Here is a 9,795-nt window from a genome sequence, read left to right on the forward strand (position 1 = left end):
CCAGTGAGGGAGACTCCACCACCTCTCCAGAAAATCTGTTCCAGTGCTTGGTCACCCACGCAGTGAAGAAGTTCTTCCTAATGTTCAGCTGGAACTTCCCGTGCATCAGTTTCTGCCCATTGCCTCTTGTCCTATTGCTCAGCACCACCGAGCAGAGCCTGGCTCCACCCTCTGACACCCTCCCGTCAGATACCGACAGACACTGATGAGGTCCCCTCTCAGTTGTCTCTTTTCGTGGCTGTACAGGCCCAGCTCCCTCAGCCTTTCCTCATAAGAGACACGCTCCTGTCCCTTCATCATCTTCATTGCCCTCTCTGGAGCTGCTTCAGGAGCTCCATGTGTCTTTTTTACTGAGGAGCTCAGAACTGGACACAGCACTCCAGATGTGGTGTAATTATGGGGGAGTAGAGTGGGATCCCCTGACTGATCCGTCACCTGAGAGTAGCTGGACAGGTCTTAGAATGAACTCTGGGTCAGAGTTTTTCAGACTCTGAATAGGCATTTTTTCCCCCAACTCCTCAGTATGTGACAAAGCCCACTACCATTTGTTAAAAATAATTTTGAACAGAAAATAACCATTCTGAGATCCCCTTTTGCTAGTTTTTTTCCAATTCTTTGAAACTAGAAAACCTGGGCTAACATTTCCCTTCATTCTAGGGAAAATTTTGGAAAAAATAGGTAACAAATGTAAAGGGTTTAGATATTGAGTTCTGCACTGAAATCCAAATATCAGAGTAAAAACTCTGAAGAACAGCAGTTGCATCCAGTGCACCCCTAGCGTTGTTTTGCCCTTAAAACTCACCTTAATTTTGCAAGCATAATTAAATGGTATTATCTCTCTGAAAAATATAATCTTTACATTTTTGCTGAGGTTTACTTAAATTGTCAGTGACAGTGCTGAAATATTTAAATAAGGGATTCAGGGTTTTGACACTTGCCTCGCAGTCTATTCTATCAAGTAAGAGAAAGATAATCATGATGGTTAGGCATGTTCAGGTAGTGCACTTTTCTGATAGCTAATCATGTCAGAAATATTTCACCATGACTTGAGTATAACCATCAACTATAATTTCCGTTCTGTTTAATGTATTTGGCTCTGAAATAGTGATGTAACAATTTCAGAAAGATGCTCTCTTTATTTAGTCAACTATGTGAATTAGTAAGAACCCTCATGGGTACCAAGAGGATGTGTATCACTCAGTGATGTAAATTCATCTTTGCATCCACAGAGTGAAGATAATTCTGGTGGCAGATTAGAATAACATTGTTGTGATATTTTCTCTCACAAAAGCATGAAATTTGTCCTCTTTACTTCACTGCAGTTCACCTCTTTGCCTGAGCTTCACTTGAAAAATTATGAAGAACAACACACAAACCCCCAAATTTTCACAGAAATAGTTATCATACAGTGTAGCAGCCTTCTGCTTCCTTTGATATGGGTTCTGTCTCTCACTCTCAACATACAGGCTTATAAACCTTATTCATTCATATATGTTTTGGCTGTTCTGTCAGGGAATTTTTTTCTCATTATGCTTATTTTAACCTCCTGAATTCATCTTACTAGACAGCAAAGGTGTACCTTATTCCAGGTGAGGTTTCACCTCACCTTTTAATTTTACTGAAAGCACCTGTAAGATTAAAACCAAGGGTATACCATTTAATTTGTCTTTCAACAAACACATGTGTACCCCAGGTTTTTTCTTCGTCACTTCCCTTTGACAGGAGGTTTTCTTACTTATTTTGATGCTTTCTATTCAGAAACTGACACTTAATACTGATAGTTTAGATACTGTAATTCTGGCTAATGTCTGTTTTCTCAGTGAGATGGGTCATATTTGGCAGGCCTGTGCATGGGCTGCTGTTGACTATAGGATACGGTTGCTTACCTACCTGTGCTTGTCAAACAATCAATGAACATTTAATAGTGTTTTAACAGACTCTTACAGGTGTGAAATGTTCTGTAAAACAATGCATTTTCCATTCTATATTATGGGAGTAATTCCAGCTACATACTGTTTAAATATCCCCACCAGCATCATGCAAAGTAAATACATACCACACTTGAAACTGGTGTCAGAATTAGTTGTGTTATACTGCTTGACTCCTCAAACCTCAAGATACTGACCTTATTACTAAACTTCCTACAGGGAGATTGATGCTCTGGGGCCTTTTATCAACCAGGCACCTGCAGTCATGGTCATGGTGCCAGGCCAGCTCAGAGCACAGGCAGAGTTCAAAACTAGGTATCAACCTCTTCAATTCTCTGTGTGAAATGGCTTCAGACCATGCTGAAGATTTTCTTTGCCTTCTCCCAGCCCTTTTTTTACCACAGATTTTAGCCCCCCTTTTTGCCTTAGCTCCCACTTCTCCTGTGTTTATCATTGATGTAGTAGTATCTTAAAAAAAATTGAAATATAATTGAATTATGTATATATAATGTATGTGGGGTAACTGACACTTCAGACTATTTCCTGTGCCAAGACAGTGCTACTTTTCAGGAATTCATCCTAGTTTTTGAGACTGTGCTGGTACATTCCTGGTTGTATTCTCATTCTCCAAGCAGTGTCTTCCCAATTTTCATAGATATCCTATTTTCTTCCTGTAAGTATACAATCCTCTTTGGCAAATGACATAGTATTATATGCAGACCATTATATAGCCTTATAAACAAAAATTGGCAAATTTGTAATGATTAAAGGCATTTACATTTAACATCACTGAAAACCAGGCTCCTACAAAGCTCATACAGCAGTTCACTTACAGACTCAGCATCTAAGTAGAATAAATCATACAAATTGTCCCACCTTTAATTTTCAGAAAATGATTTAATGTAAAATGTTGTTCAAAAAGAATGTGAGGTGCCTCTGGTTTTCTCTCTAAATGCTTTATTTTCTTATTTTCAGAGATCATGAGTATGCTTTTTATTTCAAAGTAGAACTTTGGAATGTAAATCTTACTATGTGCTGCATATCAAACGGCAAAGTAACACTTGCTAATTTCTCACATGTTGGGAGATTTATACAGTTTTCCACTGCTCCTAAGTTGCAAGTATTTGCATTACAGATAATGGACTGAAACCACACTAAGCAAGAGTTTCTCAGAGCAGAGGCCCTGCAAAATGCAGTTGTACAAAGGGAATTAATTAGCCTTTGTTACTGCTGTGTTCTATAATATGAAGATACATTGCCAGAATGGATTGTAAGGGGCAAGGAAGTTTTTCTTCATAGGCAAAGTGTCATGCTCCTCTGACGCTTTCCTTATTGATAAGATTTAATTCAGATCTTCAGGAGGTGGCAGTTTTGCTTTCATTTAATATGAGACATTTGAAATCACTCCCCAGAAAACAACCATGGTATGGTAATTACATAGATGAGTTGCTGCCTCTGTAATTGAACCAATAAAGTCTTTGTCAATTTTCATGCTTTTAACTGTTTTCTTTTTAGAGTTGCAAAAGGGAGGATTATGTTATTCTAAATGTGGCCTTAAGTAATGCACATTTTGATTCAGAAATACACTAATTTGAATTGTTCCCTGTGGTGTCATCTCTTTGTGTTACACACTGAAAGCAACAAGTAGTTTGTTTCCATAGGTTTTATTGTTTATATTTACAAGAAATAATGTGACAACAAAAACTTCAAACAAACAAAAGTGTAGATATTTTAAGGAAGAATGTTAGTCACATACAATTACAAGCCTGTTCCTTTCTAAAAGATGTTTTTTATGACATGGTGTTACTTTTCAGCATCAATAATTTTTGAGCCCATTTAATAGATGATCTGTGTTCCACTCAAAAAATATAGAAAAGTGTCCAGTTAGAGTAGAAAATTATCAGATTTTTCCCTTGGGTTTCTTCACTCGGAGAGAAATAGCATAATATCCATATTTAATAAACGATTGACCTAAATGTTTGCAAGATAGAAATTTCATGCTGTGCATTCACTTATTTGTATAACCCCCTGGTCCTTTTAATCAATACATGGCATGGCCTTTTGGAATCCAAGGTGATTTCTTGATTTAGATTTGCAGCCCTGCTTTTCATATCTACCGCCTGTGATAATTCTGGTTTATTCAGGCACATTTAGATAGCATTTGGCAAAGTGAGAAACATGTGTAGCACATAAGGTGTCTCTCAGGCAGATTAAGTACAACTGTTCTCTGGAGCTCCTGTGGTACATTTTCAGACTTGCTACAGAGCTGCCTTAAGTTGGTGGTGAATTGATCAGGCTGGTTGAGAAAGCCATGAGCTGGACCCCTCAGTGATCTTGCACCTGGCTCAAGCAAGGCTGGACAATGGAATGATGTTTAGAGGGAAGCGGAGGCCTTGCAGCCCAGTGTTGGTTCAGTGAGGCACAAAGGAGCACCCATGGTTCTGTACCAGCCATTGGTCTCACTCTTCCTTCACACTGAAAAACAAGACTTGTTGCAAATCTGGTCCGTTAAGGAGATAGGGATGTGCACAAAGGCTCTGGTGAGGCATCCTTTACTGCTGCCTCAGTGGGTGGAGGAGGACCAAAGTGTTTATTTTACCTCTTATATTGACTATAAATTCAGACTGAAAGTAACCAAGACCCTCATTAAGCCCTGTCTGCATATTGACTTTCACACCCCTTACAATGCAAATGAGGAATCACATGAGACATGTTAAACATGTTTGACCAAAGTCACCAAACACCACCTATAACATGTGATTGCTCCATCCAGCTGGGAAGGGCCAAAAAAATTTGTAGTATGAAAAGAAGGGAGATTGCAGGGCAAAAAGTGAGATGAGGAAACATGTCTGCTTTCTTGGGATCAGTAGATGGACATTGTCCATCCTCCTCCACTGAAGGATGCCTTTAGGTGAGCTTTGCATATCCAGTGGTGTTGGAGTAGACCTGGGAATATTCATTTATACATATATAGCACTAAAAGATGTCTGTTACCGTAACTCCCGTTGCAATACATACTAACACTCTTTAGTTAGTGCTTTTATCACTGGCGATCCTGAATCTGCTTTCCTATTCCTTCAATAAACCATCCTTTTTAGGAATGTGGAGTAAGATCTTACTGAATTTAGCCAGACCAGTGTCAGATCGGTAAAATACATGTGCAGGTTTTGGCTGGGGTAGAGTTAATGTTCTTCACAGTAGCTGGCTAGGGGCTGTGCTCTGGTTTTGTGCTGGAAACCCTGTTGATAGTATACAGATGTTTTTGGTTTTGCTGAGAAGGGTTTGCACAGGTCTAAGGCCCTTTCTGCTTCTTGTACCATCCACCAGCAGGGACTTGGGGTGCACAAGATGATGGGAGAGGACAAATCTGGGACAGCTGACCCCATCTGACCAAAGGGATATTCCATGCCATATGGCCTCATGCTCAGGATATAAAGACAGGAAAAGAAGGAAGAAGAGGGAGTTGTTCAGAATGATGGTGCTTGTCCTCCCCAGTAATCGTTACACAATAGGAAGGTGAGAACGAATTGCTTGTTTTGTTTTGCTTGTGTGCCTAGCTTTTGCTTTACCTATTAAATTATCTTTATCTCAACCTATGGGTTTTTCTACTTTCCAGATCTCTCTCCCATCCAACTGGTGGGGGAATGAGCAAGTGGTTGTGTGGTGCTTGTTTGCCTGCTGGGGTTAAGCCGCAACACTGCACTATTTGTGAATCTTGTGCAAGAAACTTGTGCAAGTTCTTACTGAGCTCAACCAGGCCAATAATGTCAAATTAGCCATAATCAGAAATTAAGCCAAGCCACATGCAGCCCTTCTCATGTCTGAGTACAGCTGGAATGCTGGGGGGTTTATTTTCTCCCAAAATTCAACAGCCTTAATGCAACAGCTCCCCTGGGTGAACTTTAGGGTGTCTGTTGTAACAGAGGAACTACTGGGCTACATGAACTGCTTTGGCTCACCCTGCACAGTGGGACTGCTGGCATTTCCCATCACCTAAACCTCCTTTCTTCAAGGCTTATGGCTTCAGTTATTCAGAGATTTTGATACGAAATATGAAATGCAAAGCATTAGGAAAACTGCTTATGCCTAGTCTAAGGACTATTTAATCTGCACAACTAGTCAAAAAAACAGACTATATTTAAAAAAAAATAGAGGGAAAAAAGGATAATTCAGTATTTGGATAGGACAGGATCCAAAAGGATTCTTTCTTGTAAGTGAAGGAATCTGGTTGACAAATATGGGTAGTGTAACCAGAAATTAAATGAGTTTAAGATTCAGAAAACAGATTCAATCATCTCAGACAGTCCACAGCCTGAAAATATCCTTGATATTTCGTAATGAAGGGTTTGTTAAACATCTGGTGTTTCTTTTTAATATTAGTGTTTGTGGTTTTATATTATGGTATCTCAGTGCTGTTTCTGACAAAATGTAGGTGGTGCAAATGGATAATAACATTGTAAGTTAATAACAATTTAGTTGGAAGGTAGAGAAATAAATTGGTGAAGAAAAAAAGATAGCTAACATTAACTTTTCAAAATAAAAAAATGTTCAGCTTGGGTTTGAATCAGGTTTGAACCTGTTCTTATATTTTTAAAAAATAACTGTTTTCCATTCACCAGTTTTACACAAAAGGGGAAAAGCTTTTCTCTGATGAAATATAGAAAATCTTCAATATTATTAATTGAATTTATAGTACATTAAAGGGAAGATGTTCTAATGAAAATCATTTATTTGCTTTGAAGTTAGTGTTCAAACTGATACTGGAAATAGATGGCAATAAACAGGGAAAACTTATCACTTTATCACTTTATTCATGAAAGAACTAATTTATCTTAGCAATTAGTAATTTAAGGGAGGTGGCAGTAACTCATATGTCTTAAAATAGTTTTATTTAAATATAAAGTGGTTGGAGGGAGATAAGAGTTTTTTTCTCCACACTATTATATCCCTTATTTCATAGTCAATACACAAAGAAAACGTAGGAATTTGGTTTTTTCTTACTTTCTTTCTGAACAGAGTTTGGAATTAACCCAAGGTTTTTGACATATAAATGGCCACTTTCAGCTGCAAAAAACTGTTGTGAGTGGATCCCAGCCAGCAGCTGGGCACCCACACAGATGTTCACTCCCTCCACCACAGCAGAAGTTGGGGAGACAGTAGGAAGAGCAAACTCAAGAAAGCTCCTGGGCCAAAATACAATCAGTTTAATAAGAGCTTTGCTTAGAGTTATAAGTTCTTCCTAACAAGAATGTGGTGCTGGTCCCTAGCTGAGTATAAAAGGACTGTGCTCAGAAGTTTTGTGGCAGCTGTACTCTCACACCTGAATTTTTAAAACTTAAAAAGTATTATAAGTGAAAAAACACCTCTTGATTTTAGATGTATATTAATGATGAGTCATTTATTTTGATATTGTATTCCATAAGGGGGCAAGAGAGAGTTTCTATTAGGCTTGTAAGGCAGCATATGAAGTGAGGGCTGGATATGAAGTGCTGTATATTGCTTGTATGCTAAGAGATCAGCTATATATTTTTCAAATGAAAGGTGAAGTTAACTGGCACTTCTGACATTAATTTTTTTTTCCTTATCATGTAACTCACAGAATAGAGCAGCATAAGTGTGCTTGAAGCAAAGTTCAGCATAAAGAACAAAGACAAATATATGGAATGAAGTCTAGAACTGTAAATCAAAACTCTTCTCTCCTTCTCACACCACATAAACTCTGATTCTATAAATGCTTGCCTTTTTTTCTACTTTTAAGATCATAGGCTAACAAGAATATCACCCCACTTGAAACAGTTTGTCTTACCTCCAGCAAAGATCACGATAGTAAGTGACCCTCTTATTTGAGTGTTGATACAGGTCTTCCTTTTCAACACAAATGCTTTGAGCAGGGAATTTTTTTAAGTAGAAAGGAGGGCCTGAGGTTCAAGCCTTGCCCCCAGATACAGCAATTCAAACTTGCTTTTCAACACAGTCAACACTTTGGGTTGAGACACTTCCTAGCTATGAAGTACAGCAATTCTCTAGGCTCTTGCTGGGGGACAATGAAATCCCAGACTGTGACTTGTGCTTCTAGAGCTGTTTCATGTATCAGACACTTGAATAAAATGTGTGCTTGATACTGGCATCAGGATTGTGTGGTTTATAGTAGCTTGGTAATCAGATTACTCACGTCAGCATTTGTTTAATTTCTAAATCTCTGTTGTTTTAGTCTAATTGTAGATCTGTTGAGTTTTGGTTTCAAGTTTTTCATCCAAGACTCTGTTTCATTATAGGTCAGCTTAAAATCAACAATAAAACTCCATCTGCTGACAGGAGATGCAGGAATTTCTTTTGAAGAAGCTATGTTCTGCCCAGGCTGCACAACAACCATCCTACTCCTGTTGGGATTTAAACCATAGTGGAGTTCCTCATCAAGTGATTTTCAATGACAGATCTGAACTCTCTCCTCAGGAACTTATTTGGAGCATGCAAGTGTACAGCAAAAAAAGGCATGTGTTTCATCTTTGCCCATGAAACTGAAGTTCTCCCTCTGCTCATTATCTGATGAGAAGCTCTCATCTTCTTGGGCTATTATATACTACAGGCTGTTAAGCACGGAAATGCATTCTTATCAGCCTTTACTGGACACATGGAGAACAGTTTCACTTTTGCATCTTGATAGAAAGCAAATGAGATTGACTGAAAGTATACTGTACTGCATGCATAATTCTTGTTTACTTTTTTATCTGTCTGCATTGTTTGGATTTGGTTGAGGGTTTTCTGCAAAAGGATGGTGGTATTAAATGTTCCTCAAGGTAAATAGAGATTTGAGAAAATGCGTTAACATCGGAATACAGTTTATCAGAAAAGTTCCCACATATTTCAACATAGGGTGTTTTTTTTTTTTAATGACTGTAGAAGCCTCCCACTCCTTATAAAATGCTTGTTGCATTAATTATGGGGTCTGTTAGACAACTGATTTCCCCCATATCAAAACAAAGGAAATACTTCGGAGAACATGAGACAGTTTCTGAAAATCAGTATCTGTGCATATCAGTTGCCATGCAAACTAGTACTCTAGTACTCTGACAAAATCAACAAGCAATTAACTAATTAGTGTTTGTTTCTCAATATGTATGAAGCATGTGGATAGGAAGAAAACTGGCTACAAAACATTCAAAACAGCATGTGCTTTGTAATACAAAACAAGCTTATAAAGGTATACTAGTCCAGAGAAAGAAAAATGCTTTAATAATTCATGCCATGACTAACTCTTTCAGGGTTGTTTCTACCAGCCCTTTTCTAGAGAAAAATTTGCCTTATTAATCCTTCTGTCATTAGCTCTTTATATCTTTTGTCATAATTTTATTGGGATATCAGCTGTTTTCTCCATATGTTTTCATGACCTAATTTTTAATTCTTCAAGATGGAGCTTCACTTTGTAGTGTATGCTTAAGGCAAAAATAAAATTAAATATACTTAAATTAGATTAAATGTATTAATTGAACATTATATTAAATATTATTAAATTACTTTTCTCAATCAAATAATATACTTAGATCTTTTTGGTAAGAATGGTGTGTATTACATGGAGATAACTTACTGTCAGAGAGCAACTACATTTCTGTTCATCAGTAATATATTTGCAGGAAAGAAGATTCACAATTCTCCCTACACACATAGGTGATGGCTTGGCATGTCTTCTAATTTAAACTTCTGTTGGGCATAGGCTTAGTTTTGCATGCCCAAGAGTATGTAAACACATCACAGTGAAATTGTGAACACAGAAAAGCAATGACAGTGAACATTTTATGCAGTCTTTTAAAGTTTTAACCTTGTAGTGAGCAACACAGAACCGTGATGGATGAACTGGATCCATACTGTC

The 9,795-nt window shown here is 37.8% G+C and overlaps 1 long non-coding RNA gene across 1 annotated transcript in view; it reads left to right on the plus strand.

Annotated features, from left to right (window-relative positions):
* The window catches only part of LOC108448271, a 29,375-nt gene extending 19,981 nt beyond the window's left edge, over positions 1-9,394 (plus strand). The window contains exons 3-4 of the long non-coding RNA XR_001864108.1: positions 5,256-5,444; positions 8,204-9,394. This is a non-coding gene — a long non-coding RNA (uncharacterized LOC108448271). The remainder of the gene's footprint in view (positions 1-5,255; positions 5,445-8,203) is intronic.
* The last annotated feature ends 401 nt before the right edge of the window (positions 9,395-9,795 follow it).

This window comes from Corvus brachyrhynchos, unplaced genomic scaffold, assembly GCF_000691975.1.
Source record: "Corvus brachyrhynchos isolate BGI_N302 unplaced genomic scaffold, ASM69197v1 scaffold178, whole genome shotgun sequence".
Classification (NCBI taxonomy): Eukaryota; Metazoa; Chordata; class Aves; order Passeriformes; family Corvidae; genus Corvus; species Corvus brachyrhynchos.